Below are 22,477 nucleotides of genomic sequence, written 5' to 3' on the forward strand. Positions count from 1 at the left end.
TCTGTGTTGTTTTAGCTGCCGTAATGTTTCGCTATCAAGAATAATAGAAATGTTTACTTTCCCTGCCGGATGAAATAACTTGTCTGATGTACAAAAGATGAATGTGTGTTTTTTTTTATTTTCTAGCCTAATTCAGTATAATAATAATTTCAACTTTTTTTTGTGAACTCCGAAAATGAAAAATCATGGAAACGCTTCCCTGCAAAAAATTCAGCAATATTCAGTTACTTTTTGGTGATATCCAACAAAGAAAACAGATCGAAATGTGAGTTAAGCGAAAGCAATTATGTGTAAAAATCCTCCAGCTACAGAATTCGAACCTGCAACCCTTGGGACTCCGGCCCAATGCACAAACACTTATGATAAGGGTTTGTGTATTGGGCCGTAGTCCCAAGGGTTGCAGGTTTGAATCCTGCCTCAATGGAGGTTTTTTTAACATAATTGCTTTCGCTTAACTCACCATTTCGATCTGTTCTCTCCGTTGGATACCAGAAAAAGTCTTAAATAAGGTATTGGCACTTACGTCAAACCAAAAAAAAAGATTTTTTTTGTTTATATTCAGTATTCAGTGAGTTATAATTTTGGGAAATCATGTTCAAATGCAAGAAGACATCACAAGTTTTTTTTGTAATCAACAGTGATTGATCGATACAGCGCGTCATCTGCTAGATATGTCATTGGAACCCGAAGTAATCATATGCTGCTATATTTTTTTAAATTTTTATTTTCTTTTTCACGCCACTTACTGCGATAGCTTGACGGAGCCGGAAGATTTTTGTGTCTTTACGATATGTAAAAAATAAAAAAATCACTAAAATTTATTTCCGTCCGCTGAACGATATTACTGTATATTCCACAAAATTTCCTCCGAAAACACAGGTGCGCAGATTCCCCGCCGAACAGCTCTCGCCAGGTTAATAAATAACTGTCCCTACCTATCGAACCCATTTCAATTACAAACCAGCAAAAATATGTTCCCCTATCTCCAACCGGAATGATAACACTTGTTTATCGATCTTTCCTCTTGCGACTCAACTCACTCTCACTCTATTTGACTCATTCACGCCGAAAATGCCACCCACGTGCGTAATATTGTTTATGTCTAAATTTAAACTCCCGGTGGATGAAACCGGTTCGCATTCGTAATTTCGTTGTGAATTGGAAAATCTGGATTTTCTCTAATAACGTAGAGAAAAAAAAGCCGCTACAGCAGCTGTCGGTAGAACAATCAAAGTTCCACCCGTAACCTAATCAAGAAAAGGAAAACGTCAGCGGCACACCGGTTTATCGCATTAAAACGTGCCTTTTCACAGTTTCATGCACATTTTACAATTAAATGCAGGAATGTGCAGCGAACTGATTCCGCAAAGCTATGACGTTTTCCTGGGCGACTAGCTTCGCAACCTGATTATACTTATGAAGCTAGCAGATGGTGGAACTGTGAAAATTGATTTAGCGTCGTCGTCGTCGGTGGTGGTGGTGGTGGCGGTATGCGGTTTCGACGGTGTTGGTGTTCACACCACAGCTTATTGCACAGCAACTTAGACACTGTGGGACCGATCGGTTGCGTATATGTAGGTAGGTACATACGCGATGCTAAGTCACTCACCGGGTAGATGATAACAGCAGGCAGTAACGATGACTCCGGGCTGGTGATGATGAGTTTCAAAGTCGGGCTTAAATTGTAGAGCACTTGCAGGGGTGTATTCAGGTTAAGTGTAAGAAACCTAGATTTTGATTTAACCTTTTTGCCTTTCTCAATAGAAAGGTATTGCAATTGCTCTGAAAACCGACTTTTTAACGGAGGCCCGGAGGGCCGAGTAACATATACCATTCGATTCAGTTCGTCGAGTTCGGCAAATATCTGTGTGTGTATGTATGTGTGTATGTATGTATGTATGTATGTATGTGTGTATGTGTGTGTATGTGTGTATATGTGTGTGTATGTGACCAAAAATGTCACTCATTTTTCTCAGAGATGGCTGAACCGATTTTGACAAACTTAGTCTCAAATGAAAGGTGCAACGTTCCCATAGGCTGCTATTGAATTTCTAATGGATCCGACTTCCGGTTCCGGAATTACAGGGTGATGAGTACGAACACGCAGAAAATGTCGATTTTAATAAATTCTGCAATGAATGTATAAAGGTGAAAATTTTTCCAAAATATGACCACAACTGCTTCGATTTGTAGTATTAGGTCACTAACATCCATTCAAAGTCTATTTGGCCACATTGGCCACCATCCTCGGTTCCGGAAGCCCCGGCGGAAGTATCTAAATTCAGAATAACAGTCACATCGGTTTCTCGGAGATGGCTAGACCGATTCGACTAAACTTGGCCTCACATGAAAGGTATTGCGTCCCCGTAAATGGCTATTTAATTTCATCCCGATCCGACTTCCGGTTCCGGAGTTACAGGTTGTGGCGTTCGATCACATAGCAAATTGTGATTCAAACCGATACTCCGAAGAAAACAAAAAAGGTAAAAATTTCGCTAAAATGTCTCTCAAACAACTTAAATTTGCTGTTCTAGGTCACCGACGGCCAACCAAACTTTCGTTGACTACATTGACCACCATAGACGGTTCCGAAAGTGCCCGGGAAAAGCGGCCATCTTTCAAAATTTACGAACTCACATCAGTTTCCCGGAAATGGTTGGGCCGATTTTCACAAACTTAGTCCCAAATGATAGCTATAATATCCCCACAGATGTTTATAAAATTTCGTACGGATCGCTTATATGGGGCCGGAAATATAGACTAAATCGTCCGGTCACATATGAAATTCCCATATAAGCCGGAACTCAATTTTTTTTTCAAAGGGGGGACCCCATGAAATTTCAGAAATCGAATTCGTATTTTTGATGCCAAACATCTTTAAAATGCATGAAACGTCGAGATTTTATGTTATCTCGAAAATTTTTTTTTGTAAAAATCGACTTTTTGGGGACTGCCGATTTCGCACCTTTTTGCCTTTCTCATATAGAAAGGTTATGCAATCACTCTGAAAAACGTCAACCTAATCCCGGCCCGGAGGGCCGAGTGTCATATCCCATTCGACTCAGTTCGTCGAGATCGGAAAAAGTCTGTATGTGTGTGTGTATGTATGTATGTGTGTGTGTATGTGTGTGTGTGTATGTGTGTGTGTATGTATGTGCGTATGTATCAAATAATGTCACTCATTTTTCTCAGAGATGGCTGGACCGATTTGCCCAAACTTAGTCTCAAATGAAAGGTGCAACCTTCCCATCGGCTGCTATTGAATTTTGGATCGATCGGAATTCTGGTTCCGGAATTACGGGTTTCAGAGTGCGGCCATACAGAAATTTCTCATATAAACTATAGGAAAAATTAAAAATAGAATTTTTATTTTTGATGCTAAATGTGTTCAAGGTGCATGAAACGTCGAGATTTGATGCAAACTCGAAAAAATTTTTTGACTACGATTCACTTTTTTGGATTTTGGCACATTTTTGCCTTTCTCATATAGAAAGGTTATGCAATCACTCTGAAAAACGTCAACCTAATCCCGGCCAAATTTTTTTTTCGACTCGTTTAGGGTTTCTGGATTTTAACAGGGGCATAGTTGATGGTTTACGGAGAGGGGTTACACCCACCCCCTTTACTGTTCGCGCCCCTCCTTTAAAAATCTCCTTAAATCACCCCTCAGACCACCACCCCATCCAGCCCTCATACCCCTCCCTTTCAACCCCATCATCTTTAAACCACCACTGTATCACAAAGCATACCAATTTAAGCTGGGGAGTCGTTCGTTCATGGGACTTTCGCCCTCTTCACATACCCAGCCCCGCATGACAAAATGAGTTAGCAAGCAGATAACATTGATCTAATGATGATTAGGCTAATGGAGATGATATTTTTTTGTTTCAAGTGTTTCACCGTCGACACGTAGCTCATCAAGTTCGTGGCTGGCATGCCATTGTGTATAAGTGCAAAGTGTACTAAGAATGTAATGGACATTTCCACAATTATGTTGAACATAAAAAGCCTCCGTGCCATAGTTTAGAGAAATGAGAAAGGCACAATTGCACCGCTAGGTGGATTAAAACAGGTTTTTCAGTTCAATATTACCGTGGCTGTTTTTTCTTCTTCAAAATTTTAGAACTCGGATAATGATTTATTTTCCTGTATATAGTTGTCATGTGATGTACAATAATAAAATGTAATATATGCATTTAAAAGCTTTTAATGAATATAAACAACGCACACATTCTCGTGATTCATGATTGAGAGAGGCACAATTGCACCGCTAGGTGGATTAAAATAGGGTTTTCGCTTTAAGGTTTAAGATTTGCGCAGCGAGCAACGCGTATAATATATTTTGCAGACATTTTGTATCTAAATACACGGTGCAGGAGTGATTTTGTACTTTTCAAGTGTCCTAGTTTACGTTGTAGCACAGAGAACAGACATATAAGCTAGAACAAACTTTCGTGAAAAACGTTGGGGAACCCGGGGCTATTCGGACCTACCTAAGCAAATCGCCCTTTTAGGTGGATAGATGTGAAAAAATTTACCGGTCAAAGGTCCTAATTGTTAATTTGAAACCTCAGCTACATTTTGGTGCCACAAAAGGTTCATTTGCACCACTGCATGGCAGCGCTAGACGACGATTTGCAAACCTCTACGTTTTTTCATCCATTGCAATGTAGGGATAATTCGGACCCCCGACGGGGCAATTCAGACCGTCATTTGTCTTTAATTTTTGCCTTTCTCATATAGAAAGGTTATGCAATCACTCTGAAAAACGCCAACATAATCCCGGCCCGGAGGGCCGAGTGTCATATCCCATTCGACTCAGTTCGTCGAGATCGGAAAAAGTCTGTATGTGTGTGTGTGTCTGTGTGTGTATGTATGTGCGTAGGTGTCAAATAATGTCACTCATTTTTCTCAGAGATGGCTGGACCGATTTGCCCAAACTTAGTCTCAAATGAAAGGTGCAACCTTCCCATCGGCTGCTATTGAATTTTGGATCGATCGGAATTCTGGTTCCGGAATTACGGGTTTAAGAGTGCGGCCACTTCTCATATAAACTATAGGAAAAATTAAAAATAGAATTGCACCACTAGGTGGATTAAAACAGGTTTTTTTCCAATGGAATTATGTTTATCTATAAAATATTTATAAAAGAAACTCCTTACAAATAAATTGCGTTAAAAATACTTAATCTAGTTATTCACAGCTGTCGATGTATTTTCTTTGCTATGGTGTGTTCAATTGTGTGCATGAAATGGTTGATGAAATAGGGGGTCCGATTAGCCCCGTACGCTCATTTCGCACAAAAATGGTGGCGTCTTGAAAACAAACAAAAATCATTCCAAATAATAGGAGCCTCAAGCTTTCCAAAACACTTACGAATTATTTGTTACACTTTTATTTGTTGCTTTAATCACGGTTTTACTATATTAATAAGTTTTGTTTTGAAGAAGGTAAAAAAATGAAACACGTTATATCTCCTTTCCACAAAAATCAAAGAATTAAATTCAGCTCTCAAAATTAATGTTTTAGAATAGCGGTTCCACGAATACGTACGACAATCAGAAAATTTTGCGGTTCTCTGAGCAAACGAGGGGGTCCGAATCACCCCCACTGGCTTAATAGCCCCGGGTCCCCCTATATACGCCCATATAGCGTAGCGCCGGCTAGTGACAAATTGCTACTTGCCTGTGGTATTTCAAAACGGCAGTTTTATTTCTTACACACATTGAAAACTTTACCTGTATATCAGTTCTCAGTGGTTGTAAATCTCATCAAATACAGCACAAAATAATGTATAAAAATTGTTGAGTACCCTCAAAATCTTGGTTTTTAGTAAAAAAAAACTATTTTTCAGGACTTTCAGCACTAAAATTTTTTCGACGCAGTCATTTTTCAACCGATTTTGAATTTTTTTTTAATGTTCTTGAAAGAATAGCAACAGTATATAAACAACGAATGTGTGCTATTGCCCCGAAAATCATCCCCCAGAATTTCAACCCGCGCTCCCACTTCCATCAGACGACATTGTTTTGGCTTTCTCATAAAGAAAGGATACGCAATCACTCTGAAAACCGACTTATTAACCGAGGGCCGAGTCTCATATACCATTCGACTCAGTTCGTCTAAATTGACAAATGTCTGTATGTGTGTGTGTGTTTTCAAATCTCACTCACTTTTCTCAGAGATGGCTGAACCGATCGCTCAAACTTGATTTCAAATGAAAGGTATAACGCTCCCATAAGCTGCTATTGAATTTTTTCTCGATCGGACTTCCGGTTCCGGAGTTACGGGTTGAAGAGTGCGGTCACCCGGCAAATTCCCATATAAAATGGTAACACCATGATGTCCAAATGGTGTAATACATATCAAAAAGGATGCAAAATAACTCGGATTTGCGGGTCTAGATCACTAATGATCATTCTAAGCAGCTTTGACCACATTGTCCACCTATGACGGTTCTTGATGCCACCAGGTACTTTCCAAGTTCGTAAGTTAACCTCACACCTTTTTCTCAGGGAACTCTTGACCGATTTTTATATACTTGGTTTCAAATGAAAGGATACAATACTCCCATGGACTGTTATTGAGTTTCATTCGTATCTGACATTTGGTTCTGGAGTTACAGGTTGTTTATTGCGACCACATAGGAATTTCCCATATAAACCGGTACAATCGTAATACTTCAAAGGTTAAAAATCCATTTCTATTTGCCAGTCTAGATAACATCATTTTTATTTATAAGACTAGATAATTGATGGCCAATCAAAGATGCTTTGAATATAATGTCCACTATTGACAGTTCCGGAATTTTCGGGTTCTGGACGTATTCCAGATTACTCGGTGATTACTGAACCGATTTTCATAAACCAAATCTCAAATGGTGGGTATAATATGCGGTTGGGTGTTGCATACTCCATCAGCCCCCTCTCAGCTTCCCCTCACACCATCTCTTTCTACATCAACCCCCCTCCCTCCCCTTTGACCTACATTCTCTTCATCCGCCATATACATTTTTAAAGAATTTCGTCCCATAGCCATATATTATAAGTGAATTTGGAGTCGCTCGGCTCAAATTTGATATCGAAAAGATCAGATCAATTCATCTTATAGTGATAAATTGATTTTGTCACACATTTTATGATATAAGTTTTGCCAATAGTTGGTAATGAATACGAATGAGAACATAAATAAACTATCCGATTTCATTATCGTCAATTCGGTTCTTGTGGATTAGATTTCACCGTACTTTAGTGAACTGTAACTTTTTTCTACTACAAATTAGAATATTAGATGAGATAATCTATCGACGTTCTTACTATTCACACTATGACTTTCAGCTATCAACTCGGTATCGTTTGTTGGTTTTAATCGACAATTTTATTAATTGTTTGTTTAGGCTAGCCTCAATTCGGTTGATTTCTTAGCTGTATTTTCGATTTAGGTATAACACTTTTTTACGTTTTAACGACACTTAATTAGCTAGAGATTACTGAGTAGGGAAAGTTATGAAAATTTAGAGACATAGTACTCCAGACGCCTTTCTAATACTTATGCGCAAATTAAGTATTGATGCCTTGTTAACTGAGTGTCGACTATCAGAGATAGTACTTCATCAGCCTTTAACTTCGCAAATTCTGTAGCATAAACACTCAAGTTAACTAGCAGAATTTTCATAATAACTTGTATCACCTTAGACAATTCTAATACAGTGAAGATCCGTTTTTAACAGCCCTTTGGTGAGTTTTAGGCTGTTAAAACGGGGAATTTGACAAAATCGGGACATATATTTTTCTTTCTTTTTAACAAACCGAAGCTCCTTAAATATTTTTCTTTAGTCCCTAGATATAGCTTCATAACCCTTTCCGATTATTTAGTATAAATTTCGCTTAACAGGGTCAGACAGCGCAAAATTTAAAATAGCATTAAAATTTGGATTTTTTCATATTAAGGATCTCTAAGATAAGAAAAATATGCTCAAGAAAAAATTTACTCGAATTCGACTTGGTTCGTCTGCTAGAGCTCATCAAACTACCAACTATCAATTTTCATATGAGGCTGACAAAATCGTGGGCTGATAAAAGCGGGTCTTCACTATAATCTATCAATCGTACAATGTAATGGTACACGTACAACAACATGACAACAATGTTCCATACATACCTTCTCGTCTCATTGCGACTGTACTCTCCGCAAAATAGATCTTTGCCACACACGTCCATAGCGTACTAGTCCATTGTTCACATTGTTCTTTCAAATTGATGTTCGTTGGGTGTTTGAAACAACTCGAATAATTAAAAATCCTATTCGATTTTGTTCTGTTTGCTTTCGTCCATTTCTAGACAGCCAGTTTATAAAAGGAGCAATTGAGTTATTTTAACTCTTCAATCGTTTCCTAATACACTAGTTATAACATTATTTATTACTTGTGTGGACTTGTCAGCTTTCAGATTCGTCAAAATCTGAAAAAAATCAGATCCGTTCAGATTTCGAAAATATATATGTTAGTTAATTGTCAGCTAATAATTTTTGCTGAACTAATACTATCAATGTTAGAAGTACTATTCGAACAGCATCATCTTGAATATAACCAAACATGCTTACCATGTTCTTGAAAAGATAGTTACACAGATAAACTAAAACCGTTTGGCGAAGCTACAACCTGAACAAAGATTTCACGAACAGTACTACTTTCATTAGTTGATACCTCAAATCATTTGACCAATCAAATACGTCATTACGAAACAAATCTAATCTGCAATACAGATATTAAATTAGTTTGGTTTGGAAATATAAATGATTTTTGGCTTTCTTATATACATAGTAGGAAATCACTTCAAAAATCGACCTGCCGTTTGAGTCCCAGAGGGCCAAGTGTCACATACTATTCGATTCAAATCGTCGTGACCGCAAAATGTCTATGGGTGCATGTGTGTATCAAATAAAGCCGCTCAATTTTCTTAGAGATAGCTGAACCGATTTGCGCAAACTTAGTTTTAAATGAACGGTTCTAACGCTCCCACAAGGTACTATTGTATTTTTTTGTTGATCCTACTTTCGATTCCGGAATTATGGGCTGAAGACTGCAGCCACATAGCAAATTCCTAATATAAACTAGCAACATGAAGATGTCCAAACGATGCAATACATATTGAAGCGGATTTAACATTACTTGGATTAGTGGGCCTAGATCCCTAAAGACCAATCAAAGTAGTTTTGGCCATATTGGCCACCACTTAGGAGGGTGGAGATAGCGTAGTTGGTAAATCAATTGCCTTGTACCCAGCTCATATGGGTTCAATTCCCAACCCCGCACATAGTGTTAGAGATTTCTCTAAAGAGATTTCTCCAACCCGACAAAGAGGCGAATGACCTTAAGGTTAAAACATTTATAATCAAAACAAAAAAAAAATTGGCCGCCTATGACGGTTCTTGATACTCTCGGGTAACTATCAAAGTTTGAATGATAATATCACACCTATTTCTCAGCAAATTCTTAACTGATTTTTACAAACTTGATTTCAAATGATAAATTCAATACACCCATTGACTTCTATTGAATTTCATTCAGATCTCACTTTTGATTCCGGAGTTACTACGGTTACATAGGAATTTAAACCGAACTAAGGTACTGGGCATATTCCAGAATTAAAGTCACATCGGATTCGGTGATGACTGAATTTATTTTCACCAACTAGGCCTCTCTCACATCCTCTTTAACAGATATAATCCCTTTCCCCTCCCACTGCATTCCAAAATATGTTATACGAATTCATGCTGATTTATCCACTTAAATATTATATTTTTTGTTCCAAGGACGTCATCGTCAACATGTTGCTCATCAGGTTCGTGGCACTCGTGCCCTTGTAAATATGTGCAAAGTGTAATAAGAATATAATAGGCATTTTCACAAATATATGGAATATAACTTGCTTTTGGATAAATGAGAAAGGCACAATTACACCATTAGGTGGATTAAAACAGGTTTTTTTTAAAAAGCATCGAGTCGATTCTTTTGATCGATTTGCGTTTCACTCGCCCATCTCTAGATACGGGAACCCGGGGCTATTAAGACAGTGGGGGTAATTCGGACCCCCTCGATTTCTCAGAAAATAGGAAGATTTTCTGACTATCGCACATATTCGTGGAACCGCTATTCTGAAAAATTCATTTTGAGAGCTGAAGTTGATTCTTTGTTCTTTGTATAAAAGAGATACAACGTGTTTCGTTGTTTTGCCATTCTCAAAACAAAAATCGTTATAATGGAAAAAACCGTGATTAAAGCAACAAATAAAAGTGAAAAACTAAAAGGTAAGTGTTTTGGAAAGCTTGAGGGTCCTATTTTATGGAATGATTTTTGTTTGGGTGAAAAACAGATATTTTTGAGACGCTCGCCACTTTTGTGCGATATCATCGTACGGGGCTATTCGGACCCCCTATTCCATCAACCACCGTACAGTGGCTTGCGGCTGCGCACACCATTGCACACACTACAGCAAAGAAAATATATGGGCCGCCAATCGACAGCTATGATATACCAGATTAGGTTTTTGTAAGGCAATTTATTTATTTTTTGCTTCTTAACGATTGTCTCTTATAAATATTTCATAGGTAAGCATAATTCCATTGTAAAAAAACTAAAGAAAAACGACGGTCTGTATTGCCCCGCAGGGAGGTCCGAATTATCCCTACATTGTAAAAGGATGGAAAAACGTAGGGGTTTGCAAATCGTCCCTAGTGCTGTCATTGAGTGGTATAAATGAACCTTCTATGGCACCAAAATGTAGCTAAGGTTTCAAACTAACAATTAGGACTTTTAACCGGTAACTTTTTCACATCTATCCACCTAAAAGGGTTATTTGCTTAAGTAGGTCCGAAAAGCCCCGAGTTCCCCTATATTAGTTAAGCAAATTTTAAAGCTCGTCTGACAAACCTAATTATTTTACTATCGATAACAATTATTTTCTCGATATAATTATCGAAGAAATAGTCGGTTTTAGCCTTGGTTTTCGCTATTTAACTTATCCTCCAACAACGAATGCATCCCTGGCCTGCGGCAAAATACAAACCCTCGTGACGTCGCCGACAGCAGTTGCCATCATAGCGTCGCATCACAATAAACCATCAACGCGAAGCAGTTCGGTCGGGTACTGAACTGACTGATAGCAATCGTTCCCTCTCGCTCTCTCTCTTTCATATAGCAAATCAACAACGCTTTACCAGCAGAACTAACTGATAGAGGCAGTGTGCGCTGCTCGGCGGTACAAACTCACCACAGCTCAGCTGACAACTTATGCAGTTCTATTCCCGCTACTGACGGGTGCTGTCTGTTCCCCCCGTGATTCTATCTAAACAGTTAAATTCGGCGGATTTTCTTGCTCCAGTTACAGTTCCAATTCTAATTCAGTTCAACCATTTGGGACCATTTGTTCGGATTCGCAGGGTCACCGTGCAAGGGGATCCGCCTTCACTAGTAAATAGCGGAGAATGTTCCGCTTTATCCGTACATCTAGAGTCACAAGGTTCGCTGTAATTGACTAAAGCTACAAGCAGCGTAGTGATTTATTGAAGTGATCTTTACCGATCAAAGTCCTTCGGGTGAAGCGTGTGGCCGTCCACACGATTAGTTGGAAATCGGGTTACGGCGTGATACTCCGGCTTCATATTAATAGACTCAATATATCGTTCGTGGTCTCAGCGGGTAGTGTCAGAACCCGCCAGGCCAACGAGTCAAAGTGCAGTGATTGGCGTTCTTTAGACCACCCACTCCGGGTGCAGTGCATTACCTCGTCGAATCGGTTTCATTCGGACATACCTATGTGCGTGTTATTACATAATAGTAATCATACAAATTATTATGACGACGACGAAGTAGTTGACTTTACGCGGCAGGGTGTGCGTGCGGAGGAATCGAGTGCAGTGTGCAAGACGAACCAAACACACCCGACGAGCAGCAGCGGCAGCGGGTGAATCGATCGCGAGTGAGAGGTGTAGAAATTAGCACGTTTTTGTTTTAGGCGGCTAGTGAGAGTTAGAGAGAGAGAGCGAGAGGGAGAATATGTGGTGCCTTTGGAGTGATAATAATCGTTTTGCTGAACAACTTGCGGTGCCATGTAAACAAGGTTTTCTTGCACTTGAATAAGATTATCGGAGGGGTAGTTATCGTTGCGCTTTATTTCGTTAGAGAACTTATCTGATAATTGTGATCAGCGAGGTGGCAAACCTGATCTGGATGGCCTTGTTTTCGAATTGAAGGCTTTTCGTTATAATATTTAAAATCGGTTCTATTAGGGGGGTGCTGGGTACTGCACGCATAGGCAGCAGGTGATTTTCTTCAAAGTTGAATTACCCTGAATTGTTTCTAGACCTAAAGGTTGTATCTGATACTGAAAAATACTAAAAGTTATGAATATAATTTTTGTTAAGTTTTCAAAGTTTTATGCTTTTACCAAGAAAGTTATATTTTTGCTAACAGTTTTGTAAAAGGTTTCGGATTTATTATCTTGGTGCACCCCATAAAGCAAAAAAAAAAGATTAAAAAAGTGAACAGTTGCCTATTAAAATACTTAACCCTTTCATGCCCAACTTTTTTCTAGTGCGTGTAGGGTTTCAAAAGTGTTTTTTCTTGAAAACGATGGTATCGAGAAACTCGAAAAATCTTTTTTCATAAAGGTAGGTGCTTACCTTGCAGTGCTGGAAGCTGCTCAATTTTTACCTTCCAATGCTCACTATAATTCTCCTAGAATATTTACAATAGTCCAACTCCTTGGAAAACGTAGCCGAAAATAGTTTAAATTGATAAGTTTTATCAGTTTTCACTAATATTGCAACATAACGAAGTTATATGAAAAATTCATTTTCCGTCGTCAACGTAAACTGTCCCTGGCAGCACTGCTTCATCGGAGTTCAATCATACTAATTGTAATAACTTCAGTTCTAGAGCTGATCCTTGTAACTGTTAATACTCAAATGAAAGCCAATAGTCACATTTATTAGCCTTACTTGTTTTTGTGAGCAAATCTTGCCTCAATCAAAAGTTATAGCTGTTTAAAAACGTTGTTGTCCACAAACAACATGGGCATGAAAGGGTTAAATATTGTAATGATTATTTTTCAAGTGTTTCCTATATCAATAATGGGAGAATCAGTTGTTTTAAGCATCTTTTTTAAAATTGCGGGAGCACATCTTAAATCATAGCAAAATCAATCATCAACCAAAATTCCTGCAGGTGAACTAATCCTGGAATTTGAAACTGGTCACATATCAAATCGTTTCAAACTCATTTATGCAAGATTTAAATTTAATTATGGACGCTTTTTGTCTAAACATTACCGCAGTTAAATCTAAAATGATTAAGATGACAATCGTCTCCTCCCTGTTTGTATAGAAAAGGCAGGTTTTATTCTGACATTTTTGATCTGATTTAATGTAAGAAGCGCCCCCAGCATCCAAGAACACTAAAGTTCGCTAGCATAGGGCATTTGAAGTTATGTCGAAAGTAACATAAGACAATCAATCGGCCGATACGAGTTGTGATCGTAAGTTGGTTTTAGAATGATGACTAACTGTCCGATACGATACAATAATGATCGCTTGGCAATGTATCAATAATCCCAACGGTATACTGAATAGCAGCGAGCTCTGCGACATAAACTGAAGCAGTATCATTGAATTTGAAAGAGACGAGATGAAGTTTTGATAGAAGATACTGAAGCGATTGGAGCCGTTGAGACTTGACCCGTCGCACAGTAGAACAAAGTATCAAAAACGCGATTTTACTCAATAGCTTGATAGAAGGTTAAGTTTGTTATTGAAAAATGCATACTCCTTATATAAAAATATCTGGGGAATCGAACGCAGATATTTAAACTAAGCGTAAAGCACGCTATCATGCTCATTTCCCTCCACTTCCACTATTTGTTGTATTTATTTTTACTACTGTCTATACAACGTGGAAGAAAGCTGAATGCGAACTACCATATTTAGTGTTTCTTAGGCAAAAAGTCCAAGGAATCGATTGAAGATAGAATGACAGCACGAAACGTGTAAACTCGCTTATCCCATTTTTTCCCAAAACTCAACAGGGAAATTCAACATGGCAATATATTTCGGAAAGAATGTGAAAATTTTGCTTAAGCAAAAAGGTCCTGTGAACCAATTGCAAATAGTCAGACTGTCCGTACGAAATGCGATATCCCGTTAAACCCTTATTCTTCTCATAATTCAAGATTGAAATTAAGCCGTATTTAAAAAGGTTGTTTAATAGTAGTATTTCTTATATGAAAAATTCCACGCCGAACGCGACTCTGCATGGACCAACATGCCTGTTGCAGGTTTTGTCGTATTATCAAAGAATAATAATTGTAAAAGCGACAAGCAAGAGTCAGTCTATAACTTTGAATTCAAAGCGATGACATATACATATTTATACATCAATCGATTGCAATTAATGCAGGCTACAATTCAGGGAAAAAAGTTTTTTGAAATTCATAGAAAATATGCAAAAAGATTATGGAAATACTAAGAAATTAAGAATTTTTACTCATTCAGCCCATATCTTTTAATTTAACGCAATGAAATATTTCTAATCAGTTTCGAAAAATCCATTGTAGCCCGCATTAATTGCAATCGATTGGTGTATAAATATGTATGTCATCGCTTTGAATTCAAAATTATAGACTGAATAAAGGTTTACCACTCTTGCTTGTCGCTTTTACATTTATTATCCTTTGATAATACGACAAAACCTACAACAGGCATGTTGGTCCATGCAGAGTCGCGTTCGGCGTGGAAAAACTTAGTTATAAATGGCGGGCCATTTTTTTCTCGAAGGCGTGTTGTTAGGCACTAATAGCCGTAAGCACAAAGCCGTACTAACTGTTTTTAAACCGGACTAACTTTTAAACCGGCCTAAAATATTTGGTAAGCTTTAATCATATATGGCTGCGTTCTGATCTGCGTTACACGTCAATGTTAAAAAACAACAAATTCAAGTTAAAGAAAATAAGTAAATTCATTCCGATATTTTCTTGCAGTAAAATAGCTTTTCTTCGTCAAATATCTCGTTCCATAGGGTTTGAGAACAATTTTGTCAACTTGTTGCCGATATGTTTCTGAACATAGAACTTTAACGTGTTGGATAGTTGAAAGTTGGCCGATGAAGTGCAGTACTTTGTAGTGACATAATATGCACAAAAGAAAATAAATTGATATACATATGGATGTTTTTATTCAGTTTGAATAGGCGCTCGTCGAGTTAGAGGTGGCTAAACTACAGACACTTTATACACAGACTAGCGAAGTGTCAAAAATTGCAGCCAAACGGACTGTCAAAAAGCGCAACCAAAGGAGCATGAGGGTTTTGGTTGCTAGTTTTACTGTTTTTCTCTCCGCTAGTCTGTTATATAAAGTGTCTGTAGGTTAAACCATCGGTTGTAATTGGTGCCATGATAGTTATTTCTCGACAAAAATATGATTACTGGTTAAAACCCAACTGTCAAAATTCTCTTTGAAGGGAAATTCCGGACAAACCGTCGCTGGTTAAACAAAGTTCATAGCAGTTAATGGAAGAGAATTTTTTTTCTCTTTTGTTTACAGCCAACATCTGTGATTGGTGAGTAACGGTTTGTCCGGAATTCCCTTTCAAAGAGAATTTTGACAGTTGGCTTTTAAGCTGGAATTATATGTTTGTCGGGATTTCATACTTTGATTAAATAATTGGTTAAAATATTTCAATTTGAATTTAAAATGAACTGTGAGTGTCATTCTAATTGAACATGATACCTATCGACGTGGGGGAGAACATTTATTTTCGTTTCAAGTGAATTTTCACAAGTTTGGAATAAATATCAATTATCAATGAAGGTCTGCGAATTAAAATTATACACGTTTTTCAGCGAGGTTTAAATAAAAAGAAAACAAAGATCAAACAGAAAATTAAACTTTGACAGAATGATCATTTATATTCTTGAGCGTTTTTTTTTTGCACTGTGGCAGACAGAATATAGATATATTTCTATAATGCATCAATGCAAATTGGAACGATTTATGCCAAAAATCGAAATAAATATATTGATCACCGTTGTGTTCACAGTAAATTTCAAAACATTTTGTATTCAGAAGTTTTATGTGATTTTATTCTTATTGGAACATTGCACATATTTAAAATCTATTATTTACTCTTAGCTTAGGGTATTTGTGGAGCTAATTTCTAAGCTGTTAACATTCTGATTCAATTTGCTAACGACCAGTGTAAGTAAATTCATAAAATATTGCATTTTACGATCTATATCCAATTGTCATTTGTTTGGATCTATCCCCTAAAAACAATAATTTTCTTTCGTTATTTACTTTCTTTGATGAGTGATACAATAGATAGATGGGCAATCATTCGTGAAAATATGTTATCGATTTATATTAACGAATTAAATGGTCCCGCTTATTCCCGCTAGATAAGCAAAAAGAAAAGAATCAAAACAATTCTTATTGTAGTTCTGTTTCTAATTCACAAAAACAACTTTAATCTGAATTGATTGAATAGATCTCAATTTATCTAAACGTGCTCTACTGTAACCCTTTGATGTGCAATTGGAATCAAACGTGTAGAGAGAAGGAAAGAACGAGGAAATAAAAAAAAATGCGGGTAGATAAACACGGTAAAAAAACTTTACACATTTTATGAGCTGTCAAAAAATGGGTATTTTATTGCTTATAACCATTGGTGCTTTTTATTCATTTCACAACTACTCGATGAGATAATGTCAATGGATATACTGATCTTAATAATGAGTTAAAAGTCATTAAGAATTATTTTAAGCGAGTTAACCTGCAAACTAAGGTTCGTAGCGGAAGCTGCAAATTACCGGCCTGCATGTTTAAACTACTGAGGATGTTGCAAATATGCGTTTGGCATTTTTAGAGCAGCCAAAGGATCCAGCCATTAAAAATATATCCAGTTGGCGGTTTTATTTTGTTAAGTAGTTAAGGAGACAATAATGTGAAATGAATGTTATTTTATGTTTTTTTTTAATTCAGAAATAATTCTATTGAAAGAATTTTTCATTCTGGCACGATTTTCATGAAAGGATATTTTTCACGCGATTTGTTGTAACAGGTCTGCGAAAAATAAAGGGTAAAACATACCCAGGTTGACGTACAAAAGCTGTATTCATTTATGGATACGAACTCTTTACCCACTAAATGGGTTATTCCACTTTTATTGAAAATGCGTAGTTTTCTACGCATTAATTGGTATTTTATTTTATTAGTGTAGTTCGACAGTGCTTGTCTTTCCTACCTGATAAATTGGCTTATTTATTGTCATCTTTATTGCGAGCAAAGAAAGCCATATTTAACCAGAAGAAAGCCAAGGAGAGGATTGAAAATAACGAAATGTATGCAAGAGAAGCATGACAATTTTTGTCTTCTTCCGGTAACATGATGCTGCGTTCTGATCAGCAATACACGGCTATGTTAAAAAACTGTACAATAAAGTTAATTTAAAATTCACTGTTTATGCCATTTAATAGTCTGATTATTTCGAGAATTTTTTTATTGCTCAATAAAATCGACATCTTGTTGAATGGGATTTATAACATAAGTATTGTATCAAATAAAATAATTTCTTCGAGCAATTTCATCACAAGATGGCGGCTCTGCAGCATTTTCACGTCATGCGCGTTTTTTTGGAAGGGGTCCACGGTCGAAAATCTATCTCCCGTGATTTTTGACCTGGCGCCAAAAACTAAAGTTTTTCTGATTGCTTATGTCAATAGCGATGTACGTAGGATTTTTTCGATATTTTGGTTTTAAGCGAAATGGCGCAGTTTTGAGTGAAAAAACATAGAGAATGTCATAAAAATCTATACAAAATCGTTATTCAATAAAAAGGTAAGCAATAAACAATTTAATCCTGCGTACCTGACGAGAAAAATCAATTTTGAATATACTGTGAAAATTTCAAAGCGACCAAAAATCATTTGCTCGAGTTACATTTCCTGCCAGTGGTTTCGAGAAAAACGCGGTTAAAGTTTGCAGTACACATGGGTTATACATAAGAGGCGTTGCGGCAAAATTGAAAATTATATTTTTGAATTGTTTTCGTTCTCCATGTTTTGGGATATCATTTTTTACATCCTAAAGCACATTTTAGACTAATAAATAAAAAATCAATGGTTTTAAAATTCTACAGTGGAGTAACCGCTTAAACAATTTATTATTTAAGATCCATAATTGACTAAAACGTTATTTTGCTAATAATGGTGTATACTATCGAGAACGTTATAGAGTTGTATTGTTAGGCGCTAGCCTCTCCAAGGGCTTGAAGAGCTTCTCTAACATTACACTTAGTAGTTTGTCAGTTCAGCCAAATCTGACTGTTCCAAATTAAATCAAATGCTTATAGAAAAAGAGTGGAAGCTTACATCTTTTGAAAAGTTTGTATCAGTTGCTGTTCTGCAACACATGAAAAATGCCATAAAAATTATTTATTTGCTTCAGATAATTATGTCGTCCATGGAATAGAAATCTGAAATTTTAGGCTGGTGGGGCTTATTATACCATCCTACCCAACTAGTCTAATAACCATGCATATAGAATTTGGCAGACCTACTTTGCTGAAAATGAAGTAATTCAAATTATCAGCACGATTATCCAATCATGCCTGAAATACCAAAAGTCCAGTAATTTTAATTAATAAAAATTATAATTAGTTACTTCCTATAGTCTGCCATCTGTCTGATAATGAATTGATAATTATAAATTTACAAATTGAACCTGGTACTGGATGCAGACAAAATTTCTTGGACCAATCGTTCTGAATTATGCACAATTCTTTTTCTTCTTCACATCATTGCCCAGGCAACTACAAGAGCTTTTTGCAAACTGCTAAATATTATTATTTTACAATAACATGTTAATCGTTGTTTTAGCAATAATCGGATTTTGGTTTCAAAGTACTACGAAAAAATCGAAACTCGACCAAAAAATAAAAGCTCCCTTAATTACTTGTGAAATGCTGTGAAAACAACTGTGCAAATGTCTCAACGTTTGTCCAGTAGATTTTGAGTTATGGTATATACCGCAAAACAAGATTTCGATGTGGCGCATGACTGAAAAGACAAAGAATCTTTGCACCCCCTTAAGTTCCGACACGATTCAAGCGATTTTTCCGTATTCAACTTTTTGCGTCATTTTGCCAAGTCATCTGTCTAGTCTCAGCTTTCACAGCTCTTTCATACCCTGTGCGTATCTGTTCTATCATAAAGAATTAAACTAAAATTTGTACTACAGCGGAAATGCAAATAGTACAAGATATGCTAGAAAATTATAAATTACGAAACAATACAAGCAAGCTCCGATAACATTTAAATAACGATCAAAATGAGAATATTTGTAACAGTTTGTTTGCCGTCATATTTAAAAGTGTTACTTAGGCTATATGGCATGGCTTCATTTACAATTTTTTATTCAATCTTAGTTTTGAACTCTTTCAAAAGCAGTAAAAATATAAATAAACTTCCACTTTCTTATGGTGTTCTTTGTGAGAAGATACAACTAGAAAAGAGAACAAATTGTTATTATATATTTTTTTCCTAATGTAAAAATAACTAAAAAATTGCGAGCAAATTAAACTTCACTCATTTTGATAGCCATAGGTAAACTAACGAACGAAAACAATTTTCATCTCTGAATCCAATTATAAAATTTCGTCCGTCAGTTTGATTCGACTTCTGCTAACCTGCAATATAACTCTTCGATGTGGCGTTTTGAAATGAGCGTGTAGCACCTTCTAGATATAGGACGATAAAGAATATTGAAAAAAATGCATTTAAAATTCGATTACACCTGTTTTTCGTACGGGATAAAACTTGCTTACTTGCCCTCATATGGTTTGTGTGCAACATGGGCCATAATATTGCACATAAAGTTCGAAAAGTTGATTCAAATTATTGAGATGTATGCAAGAGGAACATGGCGGCCTTTTACACTGTTTTCATTTGGCTTCAGGATGCAGCCATTTCTGCAATGACAGGTACTAACGTCTTAGGCCGGACTAAACTCAGGCCTAAAATCAAAGATAGTACCGTGTGGCGGTACCAACTAGATTCAAGCTTACCGCTATAAAAGTAGTATATGTGGCATTTTTTTTTCGTACAAAAAAGAGGCGCAGAACTCTTTTGTTTTTCATTTTGTTTAAAAAATATTCAAAATACCAATTTTTCTAATCAGAAAAAATCATGAATAATCTGTGTTACACGATAATTTCATAGCTGGTTAGTTCATTTAAATCGGTTAATTAGGTCGCCCGTAGTATTTTTTTTAAAATAAGCAGGCTAAAAACTCTTCAAATGTCAATATTATGGTTAAACAAATTTTTTTTCGCAAAACCCATTTGGATTTGGTTTTGCAATGCTTACTTATTATACTTTTTTTATTTTACTACCAAAAAATTAGATCTTTCATTGAAATTGCGATATCACCTGATTTGGGTGGCTTGGGAAATTTTGACTCTTCTTTTATTTGAACAAAGATTTATTGAAGTATTAGGTAGTCGAAAAAAGTTTTGAGGATTTTTTTTCGGTAGCGTGCATTAAACTCAGTTTCGACAGAGCGCTTTTATTTCATGAAATCTTTTGGTATCGTCTGAACGAAGAATATCTGCGCGCTGTTTAGGATTGGTGCTTTATTTTGTGCTAGTTAAAAGTTTATAAAAATAGAAAAAAATCCTATAAGTTTTATTGTTTTATTTTGAAAATGGAAAGGCCGCGGCTGCCACCCAGAGGAAGATTGCGAAGATGCCATCTCTGTTAAAACAGCTAAGTATTGGTTTCATCGCTTTAGATCTGGGAATTTCCACATCAAGGATCCACATCAAGGAAGCACCACATTCTCGTCGTCTTATCACGGAAAAAGTGGACGACATAGTTCAAATTGTAGAGAATAAGCGACACGCAATCTGTTACGACTTTGCAAGTGTACTAAAAATGACTCATCACAGAATATTGAATCATTTAAGAAAGAATGGCTACGAGAAAAAACTTGAGGTGTGGGTGCCTCATTTCTAAAGAATTTGTTGGATCGAGTTTCCATTTGTGATATGTTAATAAAACGATTTGAAAATGAACCATTTTTGAAGAGATTGAAACAAACAGTTGAATAGGAACGTCCTGAATTGATAAACTGAATAGGTGTAGTGTTCCATTACGACAACGCTCGTCCGCATACGTCAATAAGAATTTTGGTTGGGAAGTACTGATGCATCTGCCATATAGCCCGGATCTAGCACCATCCAATTACAATTTGTTTCGTTTATCATAGAAATATCTTAACTAATCTTAGCTAACCGCCCGTGAGTTTCCCGTGATTGATCAAAGCCTGTTGAAATTGCAAATTGAACCAATTGTATGATACTTGCGAGTAGTACATCATACTCAACGTGCAACCGAAATCGTTCGTCATAAAACTATCCTAATGGAAAAAATGCTGTACAATAGACGAAAGTGCAAAACAGCACTTAAATTTATATTTTACTCAGAAGTCCGCTAAGTTGTACAGTAGTGACTTTTGTATTACCTAAATAATGGCAAAAAGTTATCGAGCAAAACGGTGAATACTTTGTGGAATAAAGTTTTCCAGAGCATTGAAATTTTCATTTTGTATGAGAAAAATCCTCAAAGCTTTTTTGACTACCTAATACAGCAGAATAAAATGTTGATCGAGTTTGATCAGTCTCCAGAGTACATAAAAAAAGTTCAAACACTCACGCTTTCACTACTTGAAGCAAACACCGCCAAAAAATAAGTTCCGTTAGGTGATACTTGAATATGATAATTTATGCCTAACGTCCATTATGCCAAACGTCCGTATGCATAACGTACATATGTCTAATGATGATATGGTTATATAAAATTTTGTTCAACCGGAAACTGATCTTGGCCTTCAAAATGACGTCACTGATTGGTTTCCGTCAATCCCTTGTCAAGCCGGTTCCAAAAATAACTATATTGTCAGGGTTCCAAACATCAATTTTCTCCATTTACTTGTTAAGCCCAACCGAAAAAAATACCAATGTTAAGGTTACCGACACTATTACTAAACCGTTTCCAACATGTACAGTTTTTTAGTTCGATTTTATCAGCCCCATGAAGCAATATATTCGATGCGCTCTAGCAAACGAACTAAGCCGAAATCGATCAATATCTTTGTTGAGCATATTTTCCATATTTGAAGGATACAAAAAAATGCAAAAAAAAACTATTTTCGAAATGAATACTAAAAAATCAGAAAGGGTTATGAGACTATGTCTAAAGACCAAAGAATTTTGGCAGCTTGGGCTTATTGAAAAAAAAAGAAAAAATATATCTCGATATTATCACTGTTCCCATTTTGTCAGCACTACACCGACGGCCTGATAAAAATGGGTGAAACATCCACTAAAATCCACTTCACGAATGATGACTTAACATCTATTTCGTCACGT

General features: G+C 36.5%; 1 protein-coding gene across 10 annotated transcripts in view; it reads left to right on the top strand.

The window, feature by feature from the left end:
• LOC131692520 (high affinity cAMP-specific and IBMX-insensitive 3',5'-cyclic phosphodiesterase 8) overlaps window positions 1-22,477 on the top strand; it is a 591,531-nt gene that overhangs the window by 255,257 nt on the left and 313,797 nt on the right. The window contains exon 1 of one of the 10 annotated variants that reach the window (XM_058979627.1): window positions 11,322-11,985. The exons of the other annotated variants lie outside the window; for them this stretch is intronic. The gene's annotated coding sequence lies outside the window, so the exon portion shown is untranslated. Of the gene's footprint in view, window positions 1-11,321; window positions 11,986-22,477 lie in introns of those variants that run through there. 10 annotated transcript variants of the gene reach the window in all.

This window comes from Topomyia yanbarensis, chromosome 3, assembly GCF_030247195.1.
Source record: "Topomyia yanbarensis strain Yona2022 chromosome 3, ASM3024719v1, whole genome shotgun sequence".
Classification (NCBI taxonomy): Eukaryota; Metazoa; Arthropoda; class Insecta; order Diptera; family Culicidae; genus Topomyia; species Topomyia yanbarensis.